Below are 21,137 nucleotides of genomic sequence, written 5' to 3'. Positions count from 1 at the left end.
TGTTCCCTACAAATTGTGTGCAACCTGGGAGTTTCTCAGCAGAGCTTGCTATGGCTTTAACTTGGGCAGTGTCTCCGAAAAGATACTTCAAATTAGTTTGGTGATCTTAATTGAATGATGCTTGCTGCTGTTACTTTTTCTCTATTTTGTCAGTGTTTGCAAACAACATTACGCAAAATATGTACTGTACTTTTGATTGACAACTCCTTAAAAAACATAGTGCTGCTTCATTCATAACTTTGTTTTCGCTTCTACTTTTTGCTCCGTTCTACGATTTACCAACGTTTTTTCTGCAATTTTTACAATCGAATGTTGTTTACTAGCAATTCTGATTTTTTTAAGGATTGATAATGACTTGGTACAGTTTCCCAAAAAAATATCAATTATTCGATTAATTATTCGTGTGTTGTCGGTCCTCCATTTTGAAACAGATGTGAGAACTTGATGCCGACCTGCACGGTTCTTCCTCTGATATTTTTCTGATATTTTTTCATAGACAAAGTCAAGCCTGGTTTTCAAGACCAATGATGGTTTTAAGCTCTCAAAGCGTACTATATTTCAGAGATTTCATTAAAAATCTCTGTCTATTTTGGAATACAACTTCTGCCAGTATTTTAAAATAGTTTTAGCAAGAAAAACTAAATTCTCACCATTTTTCGCTATCATCTGGGTATCAGTTTAAGTTTCACTGCTTTTCCACAATTTGAAATATTTATTCTTTGAAAAGTTGAAAAAAATGTGCCCAAAAATTTCATTTTAAACAATTTTATTCACTTTTTGTTCCTCATTGACAGTAATCGTCCAGCTTAAATAAATTACTCTTTGAATGTTTTCGATTTGTTGTATCAAAAAAATTTCTGCAAATCCAATTCAATAATGTAGATATACATTTAAAAATTAGTTGCTTTGTTTGAAAGTAAATTAGCATTTGTCTTTGCTCTCAGATAAACAAAATGTCGTTGCTGCTAAGAAAAAAATTCTTAACAATAGATTTAAACCAGACCGAATTTGTAGGTTTTGCGTTTTCCTATGATTTTTTCCTAATTTGCTTTTATATGTTTTTGTTACAATGCTTGGTTTTATTTATGCATAATTGAAATGTTTATGCATGGATATTGAAAAATCTGTGAAAATAGCATCAGCAGTTATTTTTCAACCAATAGTCACTCTTTATGATATTAGCCAAATCTTGGTCATTTTGTTTTCAAGAGTCATTTGGATGGTCAGCATCTCATCTAAATAGCCAAGATTTCAAAAACTTTCTAATAAAACCAAAACATTGCATCTTTTTGCCTCTATCCTGTCGCCTTATTTTTCGTTACTGTTGTGTCGACAATAGGAGAGCAATTGTAAGGAATCTTTGGTAAAGTTAGAACATTGAAACTTATGTCTTCTTCACGCGAATTAGTTTTCAACTTTAAAATGAAATTTTCAGGAAAATGGCTGGGAATTTTTGTCCGTTTTGCAGTGTAAGAGCTCTTAGACTTATTAACAAATCTAACGAGACATTAAAGACAGACATTGTTTCAACCCACAGGTACCCTGAATCATCTGATGTTGAGCTCTAGAATCGTTCGTATGTAGCTTCTCTACGTGAATGGCAAATTAGGAAACCTGTCAAGTGTTCGTCTATTTTTCGTTTTTTTTTTTGCGTCCAGAAAAAGTTGCAAAGATTAATATTAATTATATAAGGTTTCACTCACGATGTGTTACAATTGCTAACCATTGTGACAAAGATCCTGGCTATGAAAGCCAGAGCTTAATTGATTTACAATCAGACTGATGTTCTTCTGGCGGCTTGCCTAATAATTGATGATTTGTTAAAAGTTTGTGAAAAAATTTTTGTCGCCCTGCTATTTGGACCGACTGCGTTTTATTCTAAAGTGGAACAAAATTATATAAGCAATTCAGGCAAATTTTTTTCTTTCTTAACAATTTTACTTCCATGAACCGATGTGCTGTCTGTCATTTTTTTTTGTTTTCTGACAAAATACTCCACTTCTTTTTAGTCAAAATTTTTACTTTTTTGAATTAAAATATCAGTTTTTAAAATTTTTGTAAACTGTAAACTGGCAGATGTTTGAGATGGTGCCAGGACAATGTACCCAATTCAATTTTACCCAATGGCATTATACCCAATGCTGTTTTACCCAACGTGCCATTTTACCCAATGCCAACTTACCCAATTTACCCTAATGCCAAATTAACCAGAACGACTATTTAGCCGACTAAAAAATACATGGCCCGTGGGATTTGATATAAAACTATCACAACCGAACATGGGATTAGCTGACTATATAACTAAATGGCCTGTGCAATTTCATATAAAACTATCACAACAGAGCATGGGATTATATTGTCCAAAAATATTTTAAATCATCCTTCTAATAGCGACTGCTAATAACCGGATAATTGAACGAAAAGATCAAAGAGCATTGGATAAGTTGGTATAGGGATAAATAGCAAGTTATTCCCGCCTGCTCGGCCAAAATGAAATTTTTGAACCACACCCAAAAGGGAGTTTCGTTTTCCCCCGGAAATCTCAATGAGAAATTTGTTTTTCCCATTTTCCCCTCGGGGAAAAATCGAGAACTTGGCTATACTTAGCTAAACTTGCATATCCCAAAAATTTTCCACTTGAATTTCACGGTGGGAAATGTTAGAAATAAAAGGAAAATAGGAATTTCAAGAAGTTTTCGAGGAACGATGCACCAGGCCAACACCATCTAAAACTAACAAAATAAAAATCACAATTTTTTGCAAATACATTTGCAATTCACAATTCGCAGAAACATTTGCATTTCACAAAAAAATCGCAATTTTGCAAAAATTAATGTATTGTTAGGCTGCAGGAAAATTAGAAACTAATTCTTTAAAAAAAAACGACAGTGCGTTGAAAGGACAAAAATTATTTGATAGAATTTGCTGCCTATGTCTGGTGATACTATTATAATAGTATCCCCAGACATAGGCAACAAATTTGATCATTTAATTTTTGTTCTTTCAACGCACGGTCACTTTTTCAAAAGAATTAGTTTCTAAATTTCCTGCAGCCTGTCGATACATTACTTTTTGCAAAATTGCGAATGTTTTTGAAATAGCATTTGCAATGAAGTTTAATTACATGGTTTAAACTGTGGCTAAATACGAATATGGAAAATCTCTACCGCACAAAGAATCATGCGAGCCTTCTGGCTCCTATGTACAGCGCAGGTATTTTTCAAAAACGACTGATAGCTAGTTTTGATTTTGTTGAATCTACATATTTGGTTTTGTTATTTTTTATAACTACAATGCATATGGACTTTGCTGGAAATTTTCAATTCTACGCACATTAATAATGACTAGAACTTGAATGAAAACAATAACCTAAGCATGTGTACTTATTTTTCAAGTGTACCCAGTGGCTTCCATCTTTTCCACGTTGGCACTCATAAATATGATTTACGTCACGTGCCATAAATCTTTTCCCTAAGCCTGTTTTTCCCAGCCTAATCAACATTCTCTTTTTCGCTTCTTCTAAAGTGTGAACAAGTTTGTTTGTGGAATTATTTTTAGTCAAAAAATTGGGGACTTTCTCTGGTGTAAACAAAGTACATTTTGTAAACTAATACTAATACTTTGCTTATATTACAAGAGAATACAAGGGTACAAACAAATTTAATTTACGGGTGGCCGCTATTCTTCACCGCCAGGGTTCCGTACACATAATACTGATTAAAGCATGCGGCTAAAAAGCATCAAAGCCCGAGCCAAGCCACTATTATTCGTTATTTACTTTTTGTATATTTTTTTCCTTAAAACAGACCACTAACAATTCATGTAAGGTGTGTTAAATCATTAACTAGACGGTCTTAAAAAAAGCTTATGGTAATAAAATACGTGTATTTTCACCACCAACCTGCGCGCACGCATTACTACACATATTCCGCCGAGTGGATTACGGTAAAAATGAATTCAGGCTACAAAGGCTATAAAAATTGGACATCAAGATTAGCTTCCCAAAAAATGCTCTGCGGGTTCACTTCCGTTTCAGCATTTTCATCAATTTAAACAAAAAAAACTCTCCCAGATTTTATTTTTTATATACTGGAGAAATTACCTCGCCTTTTGAACAAAAAACACTCCAACTTCTTTTCAATTTCAATTCCGAGCGAATGTGTCTTTTTAAAACAATACAAGTACAATTTATGCACACTTTTTGTAACTTGAATAAAAAGAGTTTCATTTCATTTCGGCTCTCTCAAATTTCTCTGAAATATTCCCTCGAGCACATTTCCTATGCTTTTCCTCGCTAAAATAAAACAGGTCGCGTGGTGTGGGATAGCGGTGGTATAATCCTTTTTAATACTCACTTTTACAAGCTTAAATTTTAATATCAAAGCACCTTTTCTATCGATTAAACTAGTTTAAAAAGCAATTCTTATCGAATTCTCATCGACTTATGAAAAATTAAAACTAACTTCTGTACTGGTTTCAACATTTACACTTATTTTCTGTAATTTATTCAGTCCAGACGCAATTTGATCATTATTTCAAAGCTTTTAGTCAGCATTTTTAAATCGAGTCAGCGATACTTTTCAAGTATTATTTCATGCCTTCTAATTAGTTATTTCATGGCGCCGAATTATCAACTTTTCTCACTTCAAATCTAACAGGAAGTAGATTCAAATACTTGTTCATGTTTTGTCACTTTTTTGTCCAAATTTTCAACAGTCAGAATAATTTTTTCACGACTTATACGTTTTAGAAATTTTAAATTATAATACACAATTTAGTCACTAAATTTCGCTCATGTTTTAACTTGGATAACTTGCTTAAATTTAAAGAGGCAGCTTAAGCATTCATTTTCAATCATATTCCGAATACACACAGAGAAATTGGGGTTCTATGTATTGAAAATTCACAATCTATACCCGTGCGAAAAACAAGCGAATAGTTGTTCTAAAATACAAAACAGCTTTTATATTAACAGGTAAAAAGCGGCAGAAAAACCCCTTTTAAAAATTTAATGAATCTTCTCAAAGCAATTCTTTCGAAGAGAATAGGCACCATACGCCGATTCAATGAACAATTAACATCGACTTTTGTGAAGTTTAGAAAGCGAAGCGTAAATACACTAACAAATGAATAGAATGAGAAATTTTCTGTTCGAAAAGAAAAGGTTTTTGAAATTATCAGACAATGTTGAAAGGGCCTCGAATTTAATGAACATAACTCGAAACACACTCAAGGTAAATGAAAGATAAATGCTAATGCAACAACTTTTTCAAAGTTGTAAACAAAAACTTCAAAGGCCTCAAATAAAATTAATTAAGGTCGGTACAAGTAATATAAAGGTATCGCTGCATCCAAACCCATCACTATTCAGGATGCGAAACGTTTCACTTCTCCATTAATACGAACATTTGTCTTAGTTGCAACAGCAATAGGGTACTCTACAAACTTTGTTCATTTATGTTGATTTAAATTATTCTCTTAAACTATTTCAATTCAATTTGTATTTCAATTTATATATCGAATTTTCTTTTAATTAGTTCAATTTAAGGCAAATAAATTAGATTTAATTTAACTTAATTTATTTAATACAATTTATTGTTCCGACACACCTATGTGGGGGAGGAAAGAGATACTCAAATAGGTTTTTTGTTCAGTCAATATTCGCCGATCGATAATTCATCGTGTTGTGAGTGTTATCATTAGAAAGCCCGTCTAGCGCAGAATATAGAATGGAAGAGATTTTTCTTAATTTCGTTTATTCTGCGGAGTTATCGAGGTTTATTTTTTCTGAACATTTGGCTTTGTTCAGTTGTTTTTGTTCACATTTGCCGCGATTTTGCCCAATCCTTGTCAATTTTAAGTTAAAAGTGTTAAAACTAATGTTATTGGTTTCAGTTTTAAAGGTAAAGGAGATTATTGCTTTACTGCGTTATCCGAATTGCGACAGAAGTTTTGGATATTTTTTTCAAAAACAGCCGTTTTTCATCAAAATGTAATAGTTATGCATTTATAGCGCAATTATTACAAAATAGCCAGATGTACAAACCAAAAAACTGCTGGAACTATCTTCTCAAACGCCAAAGAGTAGTAATTTTAATTCCGCTGACTATGAGAGTGTTCTGGATTTAACAATTTGATGTTTTTATAATTTAACTCGATAATTAAAAAAACTCTTCATTTTGTTTTTGATATGTTGATTATTTTGTCAAATTATACATTCCACATACAATTTGAACAACTCCTTTCAATGAAAGATCTGCAGCAATAGCAGGGCTAGTTATGATGCAACCGTTTTCAAAAAAAACCGAATTGTTTTGTGCGTTGTTATCTTTTATTTTTTCCGGCACTTTTGTTCCTTTTATATTTATTACCGAGAAGATATAATACCGGGATAATTTCAGTTTATTGCTCAGTTCTTCACATCACCCATTTACGCGCAAAAACCATCAATAAGAAATGGCAAGGCAACTTTCAGTCCAATTGTTGGTTTTCATATTAAAAAATATTTGAGTTTTCTTGGGCTTTGTCTCTTTTGTCTCTTTTTACAAGATTTTTCCAGCCTTTTTGTTTCTTCTGTGTTAATTGCCAAGAACATATTAGACGGGGATAACTTCATTTTATCGCACCATTCTTCGCAGTACCTTTTTAGGTGCAGAGGATGCCAAACTATATGAAAACAAATTATACGATCAGTTTTTAAAGCGCGTGGTTTTTATGGCTTTAACATAGTGTTTGTGGAAGTTTGTTTTTTTTTGAAAATTTGGTTTTTGATTTTGTTGTTAATTTGTTGTAATGTTTTGTAATTTCACTTATTAAACGAAAAACCGGAGATCTAAGGAGCTAAAAGTAGATTGTTTAATTTGTTTGTTCAAAGGCTTACCAGTTTAAACTGTCGCAAAAACTTGTATTAAAAAACTAGTATTGAAAAACTTGTACTAAAAAACTAGTGTTGTGCTTTTGTCACATCCTTATCTTCTTTTTCTGTCAGATTCAAATTTATTTCCACCTGAGACGTGCCGTTTTTCTTCTAGTCAAATTAATAATTAAATTTAAATTGTATTTGTCCTTGTTAAAAAGTTTAACGAAGTTTTTTTGGTGTTTGGGTTTTCGTATTTTTAATTTGTTTTTGGAAATCAGACCTTTTTTGGAAACCTTCTATATCTTGTCGCAATATTTCATTAATAACTTGTGACTTAAGATTTTTAATGACCTTGGCAGCACGCCATAGAACATAAACAGAACTCCTAATGAATAACTTGGGAATTTCGATAACGTTTTTTTTGTATTTTTTTGCAGTATATAATGATTTCTAGATGTCTACGAGTCTCAATGATTTTTGGCGGAGAATTAAAGGAGTAATTTTTTCGGGATTTCCTCTATAGATAACGGTTTATATGTTTCTGAGCTTATCTGTTTTACAAAATTTGAGTAACTTTTTCATCTTTACCCATTTTCTTAAATCTTTTTTTGTTAACTTTATATATGAAGCTATATTTTTTCTATTGAAGTAAATTTTAATCTTTATAATAAATAGCCGTTTTGTGGTTAAATTAGTTGTTTTCTAGCTTTGGTTCTCATTGCATTCCTATAACTTTGTGATTTCAGAATAGTTGATCCGATGAGTTTATTCTTGGCGTCTTGCAACATTAACAATCACCAAGTGCCATTTGCACGGAACACCGGTCCTTTTATGCATATGAAATTTTCCTTTTTTATATAGTTTATAATTTTAATGACTAGGTCACCGATTTATAGCAATCTTTTTTCGAATTTTTTTCTGGGATGTGTTTTCCCTGGATTTTATAAAAGGACCTACATAATGATTTCAGTTAATTTTAATGTTATCAAGACTTCCAAATCAATTGTTTTTCAAAAAAGCGTATTTTTTATTTTGTTTCACGTCTTTTTTGTTCACTTGCTACCTGAACTCATTAGGGACAAGTCCCAGATCTTTAGTGATAAGAACCTCACTTTAATTAAATGGGTTTTGTTCGTCTAGTCAGGTAGTCTCGTTAATGGTATATCTCATCGGTACCCTGAAGCAACAATATTTACTTCGTATAATGGTTTGGGTTTAGGGAGATTTTTTTTATCATACACCATTTATTTTCGGAGAAAAAAAATTTTTTGAAAGTTTTCTATCTCTTACTCCGTTTGAAGACATTTAAGCAGGCAAAAATGACGAGCGCGGTCTGAAAATTATGTGCAAAGGCCCATTTCCGAGACTCCTTATTTCGCCATATTTTCTTTTGATTTAATTAAAACCTTAATTTAGTTTAAATAACCAGTGTGCTAACTTTATTTTAGTCACCCCATTAAAATGGGAAACGTTTTTCTGTAAGATCATGTAATGTTATCTCAGAATCTTACATGAGGGTGTATCATCTTAGAAGATTTTTGACAGAGCCTTACAAGTTAAAAATTTGCCCTGCAAGCGTCTTACAAGATTAACATTTGTCTTACAAGAGTTATGCTAGTCAGATGATCATATTGTAAGTATACAAAGTGCATGAACAAATTAGAGATGATAGACATTGAAGCAAACGAGGTAAATCTAAATTTTTAAAAACAACATAGCCCCGGAAATAATCAAGAGCCAAGAATATAACTCCTATACTGTGTTGCTCCAGAAACATTGTAGACAAATTGTGAATACAAAAGAAGAATTGATCAAATTATTGTTCAGACTGCATAATCAAAAAGCAAAAATACAATGATTTAATCAATTTTTGTTTGGCAGCTGGATTCTTTTGTTATTACATGATAAAAATATTGTATTGTTAATTTGGAACCTAGGCGTTACACTCTGAGTTTTTAATCTAGAGAATCAGTTTTACAGACAGGCAAAACGAATCAATCAAAATAGCGCAGCCCTTTCCCAAGTTTTAATTGCAGCATATCGGAAAAAAGCTTACAAACCAATGATAATGTAGATTGACAGGAACAGGAACAAAAATTCAAGAATCTTACAAGACAGGTGTAGAACCCATAAAAGTTCCATCTAAATGGCATTGCAGAGGGAGGGTAAGTTAGCTAATTTAAGTCAGGTTATTTAAGTTAAGTTAACTATTTCAGTTTTGTTTTCTGTAATAAAGGGTTTTTAGTTCGAAGGCGAAAAAGTTGAGTGATATATCTTAAACCAATAAAATACTGAACAAAAGCTTATTGAGCTGTCAAATTATTTCGGTTAATTAGCAAAATTGAATTTGTCCACCAGGCCAATGTCCCAGTCCAATAGAGAACAAACTTAAAAACTGAAGTGAACTAGAAATTTTGCAGAGAAACTGAATTGGATTTGAAGTGAAGGAATTTAGTTTTACCAGAGTTAAATTGATGTACTAGTTTTATAAAAAATACCACCAAGCAGATTACTCCACCACTTAGGTAGTTATATTAAGCAAACGATAACCAAAATTCAATGGTCTGTACACCCAAGGGCCCTCTCAATCCGGTATACTTTTCGGGCCAATCCGTCCATTCGTTGCCTGAGTTATTAAGACCAGAAATAACGTGATTGGAAGTTTTTTGAAGTTTTGGGGATAAATAATGACTACTTGAATAAGAAATATGGGCGCAATTAGGTTCAAAAAAAATACGCATGCCGTGATGATGATTCTAAAACCAAAAACTGGGTTTCTGAGTTTTTTTATTTGTTAAGTGTAGATTTAATTGGTGGTATTTTCAAGTAAATGTATTTAGAACTTGATTTTGTAAAGATAATTTCTCAAAAAACTTGAAGTCGCATTGACCTGAGAATTTGTATTAGACTAATTTCGATTCGAGGGATCCGATTTTGATGTTTGATTTGAGCTCAGAGGAACCTCAATAGAAATACCGGACGCCTGCCTGTTCTGCGGAAAGTAAAATTTGAGTTGCTCGTGGTGTATTGATAATAGCCTCATGATTTTTCGAGGGTTACTGTAAATTTTCAAATGGTTTCTCCGGTTTGATCACCGGACAATAGTTTTAAGCATGCAACTAGTCGGCACACTACAGTTTTTAAGACACTTTACCCAAAATAATTTGAGCCCAGAACACAAGCTATGACCTTTTGAATTTTGGTTCCATGCGCAACACCCACGAGACATGTGCTTGTGAACTGCTCGTGCCCAATCAGGAGTTTGGTGGTAAAAATTTGTGGGTACGTGCACCTGTGGATGGCCTTTCAGCGAAAATAGAAATATTTATCACCTTGACCCTTCATCTTTGATAATTGAACCCTTATTGACCCCTGGCGGTCATATTTCAGGATTTCAGAAATATTGGTTTTTCGGTGGTTTTTTAACTGCGGGATTTAAATAAAATGGTTTGAAATTTGCGAATAAAATTGCTTTTTGTTTTAGGGTTTGTATAGTTATTTATTCAGCGCAAGCAGTTTGACAAAGATTGGTTACAGTTCGATGAATTTGAGAGCGGAAATCGAGCGATATTCGCTTTTCAAAGCACTTTTTAATGTTTACTAAGCAAAGAGTAATGGAATGTGTGCATATGAAGTGGAGTTGGTTTTTTTATTTAAAAGTACAGAAGTCGTTTACTTAAGATAAGGTGAAAGTTGACCAATGGTTGGCAGCTGTTGAATGACAGATAGTAATTTGACATTGATTTGTTTGCACAGCAAATAACGCCTCTGACGGAATGAGACAGATTTCAAGAGCAAAATGCAATGTCTACTTAAGAGATTAGGTTTTGTTTGCTTAAGATAAGAGCGTGTTGGTTGAGTATAAAAAGAAGTGACACAGAGAGATGATTGCTTTTGGAGAATTTTAGAAGTATAAACACAAGTGAGATTTTCGCACAAGCGAGAGAGAGAGAGAGATCAGTTGATTTAGTGGGACTAAACTTCAGAAGCTATTGTGAAAAGCAGAGAGGAGAACGGGTAACTTTGAGGGTTTAATGGGAATGAAATTTGTAGGTTTATAATTGCAAGACCAAAAGGGATACTGAGAGTTTTTTTTGGTTAATTTCATTTGGGAAATAAACCACGGTTATTGCTATTATTATTTGAATTGTTAATATAAATTGTCTTGTGAATGTTCTTTTTATTGATATGCAAGTAATTTTCTTACCTTTGGCATCCTTATAACCGGATTTGATAATTCGGGCCTCATTGTGCATTAATTTGTTTCAAGGCAATATAATTTGCATCAGCGTACGAAAGTGGAAGAGCGGAAATTGGAGAGTAACAAAGTAGCGCTGGTTTCACCAATTCGATACCTTTGTGTTTTTTTGTTCGATCTTTTGGGCGACAGGTTCTTTTAACTAGTGAGCCTAGAAGAAATCCAGAAGACGACAATAGGCTTTCTTTTTTCAGATCTTGCAAGATATCTAACTTTGCATGAATCTTGCACCAGTTTGCACCATTATAAAATCACCATTTCATCATTTGAAGAACAATGTTATTCAACACATTTTTTGTTTGGTTTCCTGTGCAGACAGAAACTAACAAGTAAATTTGCGTAAGTATCTTCTTTTTGCCCTTGCGTTATTTCTCGCTCACAACAGATTTATTTAGAGATTGCTAAGATGTTTTCAAAAAAGTGTTTTTTAGACTCAAATAAATGGGTTCCTTGGCAACCTCTTAAACATCATTTCAGATACATAAGTTCAATAGCTTTTTCATATAGTTTTAGCTAGCGTAAGTAACATTGGAAACCCATCAAGCACTTCCCGTACGAGTTTTCTGTTGTTGCCGAGGATGATTTTTTTTCTGAATATTTCTCTGCTACTTTTGTCCCTTGTTCATTCATTTAAGTTGATAATGTTAAGGGTTAAATTTGGATAATTTTAAGATTTTTTTATAATTTGGGTATTGCGATAAAAATATTTTCTTCAATCTTTTTTTTGGCTAGAAAATACTATTTTCATTACAATAATATACTCTACAACCTCCAATTTAACACAGAGAGTGGATTACTTATATTAAAAAGAATTATAGCGTTGTTTGTCCACAAGCAACCATTAAGTTTTGCTTATTGCGGATTAATATGGGAATTAGTTTTTTTAATGCGGTTGGTTTCTGTAGTTAATTAGTCGCTCGGTTTTCTTCTTTTCCAACCTGCGTAATTTCACAGAAAAATTATCAGCTTAACATATCACAGTCAATAGAAAAAATGTAGATTTTGTTTCTGTATAGAAGTATGATTTTGAAAAATTGTGTACTGTTTTGAACTTCAGGATGTTGAGATTACATACTCTAGAAAATAATAGTTTGAAAAATTATTCTAAGTTTTACGCCTCAAGCGCTGCCCGGTTGAGGTGCCATCCGGAAGTGGCCTCAGATCAGACCAAATTTAACGCACAGGATGTGTTCCTAGACCAAAATTACAGGGTTTGGGATTTGGTTCGAGCGCACAATAGTATGATCAGTGGTCATTTCGGTCTGGGGATGGTTTGATCAGAGGTCAATTTGGTCGCGGGATGGTATGATCAGAGGTCACTTCGGTCTCGGTATGATATGATATGTGGTCACTTCGTTTGCGGACGGTATGATCAGAGGTTAGTTTGGTCTGGAGATGGTATGATCAAAGGTCACTTAAGGATGGGAATGGTCTGATCAGAGGCGGACTCAAGCGCAAGTTAGTATGATCAGAGATAATTTTGAGCGCAATTGTGTCTGATCAGAGACCATTTCGTGCGGAATTTTTTTTATTTTTTTTTGTTTTTTTTTTGTACCGAGAGATGTTGGCTCTGCCAAAGGGCAACAAAAAGCAGCATTCTGATTACAGACACTAGAGTCTGATAGAGTCAGATCACGAGTCTGATGGTTTTGATCAGAACCATAGGTTCCAGCTGATAAAAAAATGGCGGTCCCCTTGAAAAGAAATTTCGATCAACTGTAGAACACAACGTTTTATGTGGAAAGTTGTCTAAATTCATCTATTTAGATCGAAATAAGCACTAATGGTATACTAAATAAATTTTTTCTCAGGAGTTGGGTTTTCTTTTTTTAGCTATACTTTTAGAATGGTCTTTTCCTTAGATTAATTTAATAATGCAAACATCAATTGTGATGAAATGACAATATTATAACAATTTTAAATAAAATTGTTCATAGTGAAAACCATTCACAGATCAGACTATTTCGAGCGCAACTGAGTCTGACCATAGGTTATTTCGAGCGCACAATGATCAAGAGTGACTTTTGAGCGCACAATAGTCTGATCAGAAGTGATTTTGAGCGCACAATCTTCTGGACGATGGTCTGGGTTTGGTCTTGGCCATGGTCGCACAATCGTCTGGACAATGGTCTGATTTTGGTCTGATCATTTAGGTCATTTCCCTCTGGAAAGATTTGATCAGAGACAGTTTCGAGCGCACTTTAGTCTGATCAGAGGATAATTTTATCTGGGATGTTCTGATCAGAGGTTAATTTCGTCTGGCACTGTCTGATCAGAGGTCACTTCCGGATGGCACCTCAAACTGGGTGATAAAACAACAAAAAACAAAAAAAATGTTTATTCCAGAACATATGTAGCATATTATTCTCTTTTCTATCTTTTTCGTGTTGGCAATTATCCCCAAAAATGTAGTCTATTCTAATATGCGTAACAGCATTTTCATGAACTTATTCGGAGGATATTTAATTTGATAATCTAATGTTGCAAAATTATCATTAAAATCATAAAACTCTTGTTGTTAATGTCATCAGGAAACTGAAAAGTTTGACGTTGCTTTATGTCTAATCCAGTTTATGAAACGTTGTCCAATTCTTTTAGATAAAACAAGCAAAAAGTGAACTCTGCAGTGCCATTGAACTTTTTTCTATAATTGTGTAGAAACTCATATTAATTTGAGTGTTATATCATTCTATCTTTTTGAAAAGATATAATTTTATTGGTTTCACAGCATTTTATAGGTATAATAGATCCTTGCTTCAAAACATTCGAAATCAATGGAAAGAGCGCTTGGTTGAAGATTTCGTAGAATTTGTGTATGTTTCAAGAACTTAAGAAAAACACGGTAGTAAAAATTTGATATCAGACTTTTCTTCAAAAACAATCTCTTTCATTTCAAGAATAGTGCTCAATTTTTTGTCTTTGGACAAAAGGTATCCTTCGACATCTTCCGTGCCGGAAATCAGTACTCAGAAGAGTATTTTTGTTCAATAATATTTTTTGATGCCATAGATGAGAAAGTTCTCAAAACCCAAAAATTGCGACGAGGCAACAAAAAAATGAGAGGAAACATCCTTCAAAAAAAAATTCATGAATAATGAATGTTGTATGTTATGTTTAAAATCAACACATAGTAGCCAGGCTTTTTAGTTATAAAAATTCGAAAAAAACTGTTGATTTTTTCCAAAAAAACTGTCGCAGCCACAGTCGTCTTTGAGCGGTTTTTTTGGGAAACGCGCTGAAAAATCCTTATCTTTTTTGACCGCTTAACGTTTTGGATCGTTTTATCGACATAAGAAGTGACCGTTTTTGAGCACCATTTTCAGTAGATGGCAGTTTTTCAGCGTTTTTAAGCCTAAAATCTGCACGTTTTTACTTCTATTTCTAGCACCGTTATCATTCCATCTGCCCGTAATTCCGGCATCTTATAACCTATCAAAATGAACGTTTTTGAGTGCTCTTTTTTGTAGACAGTGTAAATTTAAAAATTGTTCTGTTTCAGAGCCTAATAGGATCCGGGAATCTTTTGGAACATTATACAGGGAGTTTTCTCTGCGCAAAATTTGACAACTAATAAAGTATTTTTTAGACCAGCTAGATGGTCAAAAAATCTTCCTTGCTCAAAACCTACCAGGATGAAGAGACCTCTACGTCAGCCCTCAGTTCATTTGAATACGCCCTTGTCTAAATTGAAAATCTTTATAGATTTTTAGCGCAAAATTTGACGACCAATTTGACGGCATTATTTCGTAGACTGGCTAGATGAAAAATTTTTCTTTCATAACCTACTAGTATTGGGAGACCCCTAATGTTTAAGAGAAACAATAACCGATAAAAAAATTTTGACACCTAATCAAGTAAAAACTCTAAGTTCTTCCAAAGTCACGTTGTTCTAGAATATGAATGAAAAAATTCTTTTAAGGTCCCAGTTCTCCGAGGATAACCAATTGCTTTTCACGGTGAAATACTGACGCAAAGAGAGAGTATGTGACATCGATTTGTTCACTATTGCCAACAAAAGGTCTCAAAAATCCATAGGTGAACATTTTGGGGCATAAATGTCTCTGATTATTTCTTTGTCTTGCCAGATGAAGGCGGGTGATGTGTGTCGGAAGGTCATGTGCAAAAGGCACATTGCGGTGCCTCCTTTAAAGAATTTTTGTAAGAAATGCGGTGAAATGCGGTGAAATATTTAATTTCACCGCATTCACCCCAATCACCACATTGCTTACATAAATTCACCGCATTCACCGCATTTCTTACAAAAATTTACCCAAAAACCTCGACCTGGGTTTTCAGCCGACCGTCTTCGCGTAATATCGGGAAAATGACTTTGCGGATTGACCAAACCTACTTACCCTAAAACAGACCAGAGATAAAGTGCCCTATTTTTGTGGCATTTTCTGGCAAGCAAGGTACCACAAAAATGAAATATATAATTGCGCCATTTCATGCTCAATAACGGTGTTTGGAAACAACAAGCTCCCTTTTGGACTGCTTAATAGACAAACTTAAAATTTGTATCAATAGTAAGTTTCTGTAAAATCCATATGGAGTTTTATGATTGGTTTTAAGTTTCTTTCAAGGTTTCTTCCCGGTTTCCTCCCGCTAATAAGGGAACTGCTCATGTTAAATTTGGTGCCCTCGCAATTCAAAACATCACCTTCAAAGTCCCATGAGTTTTGTCTTTTTTTAATCTACAAAAACAATCTTGAAGAGTGAATAACCGGTTCGTTAATTTTTAACCTCTGCTTGACAGTGTGAAATCAAATAAAACGATGTACTACTAGAGGAAAAAATATATAAAGCGCTGCTTGAAACACCACTTGACGTAAAAATGAAGTACCAAACGTCACGATTTAAAAACCACTTTCCATATTAATTGGTTTACAAAATTGTTTACTGACGTTTTTCAACTTCCTTTATTGTAGTTTTAACTCACAAAGGCAGCGCTTTCGTCATTGCGAGCACTTAGTTCTTCTAAATACTTTTTACAAAATAATTTACTCGATCAAACTGTCAATTTGGTTCAAACTTTTCCTATATTTTGGTTAGTTTTACATTTGCTATTCTATATTTGTTCCGACCCACATTAGTGGGGAAGAGATATACACTCAACTGTGTTTTTTTGCTCAGTCAGTTTTGGCCGATCGTTATATTCGTCGTAGAGGGTTGTGAGTTATATTATTAGAAAGACTTATAATTTAAAGATTTTTTCGAATTTTGTTTGTTTTCCACGGAGTTATCGAGGTCTAAAATCATATGAACATTTGACTAACTTTCGTCGCTTTGATCGGATTTTCAATATTTTCAATATTGTCTTGAAAATTTTGCTGACAAATTTGTCAAAATTATTAATGATAGTTGTTGTTGATTGTACCTCTACAGATAGCAGAGTTCTTTTGAACTGTTTGATCCAATTTTGTGGCTAAGATTGGCACGAAATAAGCTCCTTCAGTCCAATTTGTTTAAAATTGCCGGATTAACACACCAGAAAACTGCTGACACAATTATCGGTAACTCCAAGGTGAGCAAAATTTTACTTGCACGTCTTTTGAGATTGCCCTTGAATTAAAAATCTCCTGGTATTTTGCTAATTTAACTCAATAGTTATCCAAAATGCGTGATTTATTTTTGATATATAGAGTTTGTCAAACTATTCATAGCCATATTATTACGAACAAGTACGAGTTTTATATGGACAAAGAGCAATAGCAAGGCTAGTAAGTTTAGTTCGAAAGTATTTCGGGTTGTAATCAGTCGCTCTTTTTTGAAAAATTTTATCCATTTTTGCTTTTTTATTTTAATTACGTAACAGAAAGAACATTCAAATCAAAGCTTAGTGCTAATGAAAGGTACAATTGGTTTCCTAAGGGGTACCTAGATAACATATCTAGATTTTAGTCGAAAGATTTTAAACGTTTTGACTTAGTAAAACTTGTTGTCAAACAGAACAATTTGTTCTGCCAGTTTTGCCAGTTTTTTTCTCTCTTTTTGGTCAACTTGAAGCCTTAATTCAGGATATACGGGTTGTAGCTTCTTTCGCATGGAGGAAAATTTAAGATTTTGTTGAAATTTAATGTTTTATGTAATGGTTTTTTCAGCTTTGATAATACCAGTTTTCATAGAACTTTTTTTAGGCTATTTTGCTAAATTTGAGGATTTTTTCTTGTCTTTTCACATAATTGAAAGTCAAAAAAAGATTAGTCACAAAAGGATATCAGAATTAAAAATAATATTTTTTTGGATAGTCTATTGTTTTGAACGCTTCCATCAGTCTTTTATCAGAATTTAACGAATTTTTTAAAGTTTTTTCTATTTTTGTCCTTCTTTTTGTAATCGCATGAACCATTCTGCATTATTGCAGATCTTAGCGGCTTCTTATGGATGATAAGCAACTTATTCAATGTTTTTCATTCTTCGAAACAAAATTTTCAAAAAAAGGACTTTTGCTTTTGAAGTTCGCCGTTCGTTCTTTGTCTTTTTGTTAGCAAGGCTCATCAATTACAAGTCGCATATTGCACTATTAGTTTTAAAGTCAAATACAAATGGACATATCTATCATTTTTTCTGCATTTTTTTTAATTGTTTTAACGGCTTCTACACCAGTTTTTCGCAAACAAAAAATATTTATAATTTGAATTTTTTTCTGTATTTGGAGACGTTTGATATGTTCTGATATACGACAGTTTTCAATAGACTTTCTTTGGAAACTTCTTAATTGTTTTTTGTCTATTTGTTAACAAGGCGCATCAGTTACAGGTTGCATATTAAACCATTGCTTTTGAAATCAAACACAACTGGACATATCTAACACTTTTTGTGCTTTTTTATCGATTTATCAGCTTCTACTACAGTTTTTTGCATAATAAATTTGTTAAAAATTTGATTTTTTTTCTGTATTTGGAGACATTTGGCATATTTTGATATAAGGCAGATTTCAACGGCTTTCTTTATGAAAAATAAATGAACTTGATTAGTGATTTCAATTGACAGCTAATGGTTTCATCACTTTGATTTGTTTTTGAGAAATACAAATCTATTGTCTGTTTTGTCGTTTAATTTTGTAGAGATACAACATAGTTTAGATAATGAAAAGAATCAAGTTCTCCATATGAAGGAATATAACTCTTATTACAGATTTTACAGTTTTTTATTGGGAATTATTTCATTAGAAATTATTTGAACTTATTTTTTGAATTTGCCCGTTCTGTTGTTTTTGTCTACTTCGCATTCCTTAGAGGTCATATATCACAACATTTCTGTTTTTATTGACCAGAATATGGTTTTACGGCTTCAGCGCCATTTTTCGCAAAATTCAGATGAATTTTTGTGTATCGTCGGTTTTTGTCGTTTGTTTTGTAGACATGCAACTTATTCTGGATATTGACAAGTTTCAATTTCTTCCTGTGAATGAACATTAAACTATTTACAATTAACACTTGATATCTTGTGGGTTTTCTTTATTTGGAATATTTGTTTTCAAAATATTGAACAATTTTCAAACTTGCTGTTTTCGTTCTTTTTTGTCTATTTGTTACATTAAGTACTTGTCCCTTGTTTTTTTCGAGTCAAATGCAGATTATTTTGTTTTGTTCAGTTTTTTTACGCTATTTCTTTTCTTCTATTTATTCATAAAAATTTAAAATAAGTTTTTGATATTTGTTGTTGATATTTTGTATTTTAATAAGATTTTGTTATTCGTCTTGTCTCGTAGTCTAAGTAATGACAGGTATCAAAGTTTCAAGGATACAGCACTAAAGATTGAAGATTAACCTAAGAAACTCTTTAGATAAACTATTTACTTTGTTGCTTAATTGAAATCGGAAAACCAAAATTGATGAGTCAGTACAAATCTGAAAAGTACTAATGAAATTAGAGTCTAAGGGCAAGCGGTGGAAAAAAATTATGTCTCCATTTCAGCGCTTTTCTCGCTTGACACAATTAAATTGACACAATTAAATTTTACAGCTTCAACTACAGTTTTTTACATAACAAATTTGTTAAAAATTTGATTTTTTTTTCTGTATTTGGAGACATTTAGCATATTTTGATATAAGGCAGATTTCAACGGCTTTCTTTTATGAAAAATAAATGAACTTGATTAGTGATTTCAATTGACAGCTAATGTTTTCATCACTTTGATTTGTTTTTGAGAAATACAAATCTATTGTCTGTTTTGTCGTTTAATTTTGTAGAGATACAACATAGTTTAGATAATGAAAAGAATCAAGTTCTCCATATGAAGGAATATAACTCTTAATACAGATTTTACAGTTTTTTATTGGGAATTATTTCATTAGAAATTATTTGAACTTATTTTTTGAATTTGCCCTTTCTGTTGTTTTTGTCTACTGTTTACCTTGTCGCATTCTTTAGAGGTCATATATCACATCATTTCTGTTTTTATTGAACAGAATATGGTTTTACGGCTTCAGCGCCATTTTTCGCAAAATTCAGATGAATTTTTGTGTATCGTCGGTTTTTGTCGTTTGTTTTGTAGACATGCAACTTATTCTGGATATTGACAAGTTTCAATTTCTTCCTGTGAATGAACATTAAACTATTTACAATTAACACTTGATATCTTGTGGGTTTTCTTTATTTGGAATACTTGTTTTCAAAATATTGAACGTTTTTCAAACTTGCCGTTTTCGTTCTTTTTTGTCTATTTGTTACATTAAGTACTTGTCCCTTGTTTTTTTCGAGTCAAATGCAGATTGTTTTGTTTTGTTCAGTTTTTTTACGCTATTTCTTTTCTTCTATTTATTCATAAAAATTTAAAATAAGTTTTTGATGTTTGTTGTTGATATTTTGTATTTTAATAAGATTTTGTTATTCGTCTTGTCTCGTAGTCTAAGTAATGACAGGTATCAAAGTTTCGTGGATACAGCACTAAAGATTGAAGATTAACCTAAGAAACTCTTTAGATAAACTATTTTCTTTGTTGCTTAATTGAAATCGGAAAACCAAAATTGATGAGTCAGTACAAATCTGAAAAGTACTAATGAAATTAGAGTCTAAGGGCAAGGGGTGGAAAAAAATTATGTCTCCATTTCAGCGCTTTTCTCGCTTGACACAATTAAATGCCAATTTGTGTATAAGTATGAAAAATAATCTGAAATTATCCTTCCATACTGATCATCATTCTAACCGAAATAAATTTTACAACGATTAAGAGAATAATGTCATTATAGAAAACATTTTTAATATGTAAATTTTGAAAGAAAAATACTGCACTTGAACGATGTGGCGAAAAACTACTACCAGCTTTTTTTGATAGTTTTCCTTTTAATGCTTAAAAAAATTCGACGTTTGTTAAAATTCAAGTTGGACCAATGAAAGTTGGTTCCAAACGTGCAATCTGTATCGAGTTCAAAGTTTATGAAAAATTTTTGGGACCGTCGGAAAATATTTCTGAACTTATATGAATCTGAGTAGTTGCTCTCTCCGTGATCAGGAGAATTGGAAGGGGTCTGGGCCGAGGTGTCACTGGTCATTGGTCTGCAATTGGTCTGATCAGAGGTCAGTTCGGTGTTGGGCAGTCTTTTCAGATTTCACTGTTCCGACCCGCTTTTCTGGGGGAGGAACTATATGCTCAACTGGTTTTCTTTGTTCCATCAATTTTCGCCGATCGATATATTTACCGCAAAGAGTGGAGAGTGCTATTATTAGAAAGCTTGTCAAGCGTAGAAGTTCAATTTTAAAAGAATTTTAAAGTTTTCTTTTTCCGAGGAGTTACAGAGTTTTAAAATTATTTGAACGCTAGCCAAATTTTCATTATTTTTATTCATATTTTTCGTTATTTTTGCCGATCTTTCTGATCAATTTTTAATAAGAATAAGATAAAATTGTTAACGATATAAGTGTCGTAAATTTACTTTGAGCGATGAAAGAGAGCGCTGAATTGTTTGAATAAACTGTTTTGACTGAAATTTTTGTTAAATTTTTGAAAATCAAATATTTTTTATTTTTCAGACGCTGCCAATTTTTATTGGTAAGGCAGACATTGAAGCTGATAAG

At 32.7% G+C, this 21,137-nt stretch overlaps 1 protein-coding gene across 7 annotated transcripts in view; it reads left to right on the top strand.

Moving 5' to 3' along the window:
* Window positions 1-3,935: 3,935 nt before the first annotated feature.
* LOC142335925 (uncharacterized) overlaps window positions 3,936-21,137 on the top strand; it is a 147,860-nt gene continuing 130,658 nt past the window's right edge. For 3 of the 7 annotated variants that reach the window (XM_075384318.1, XM_075384315.1, XM_075384314.1), the window contains exon 1: window positions 15,841-16,164. The gene's annotated coding sequence lies outside the window, so the exon portion shown is untranslated. Of the gene's footprint in view, window positions 3,946-4,014; window positions 4,716-15,840; window positions 16,165-21,137 lie in introns of those variants that run through there. The other 4 variants (XM_075384316.1, XM_075384319.1, XM_075384320.1 and 1 more) reach the window with 4 other exon arrangements.

The sequence above is a fragment of the Convolutriloba macropyga genome, chromosome 3 (genome assembly GCF_964194025.1).
Source record: "Convolutriloba macropyga chromosome 3, txConMacr16.3, whole genome shotgun sequence".
In the NCBI taxonomy this organism is placed as follows: Eukaryota; Metazoa; Xenacoelomorpha; order Acoela; family Convolutidae; genus Convolutriloba; species Convolutriloba macropyga.
Note: the sequence above shows the minus strand (reverse complement) of the source record. Positions and strands in the feature narration are given on the sequence as shown.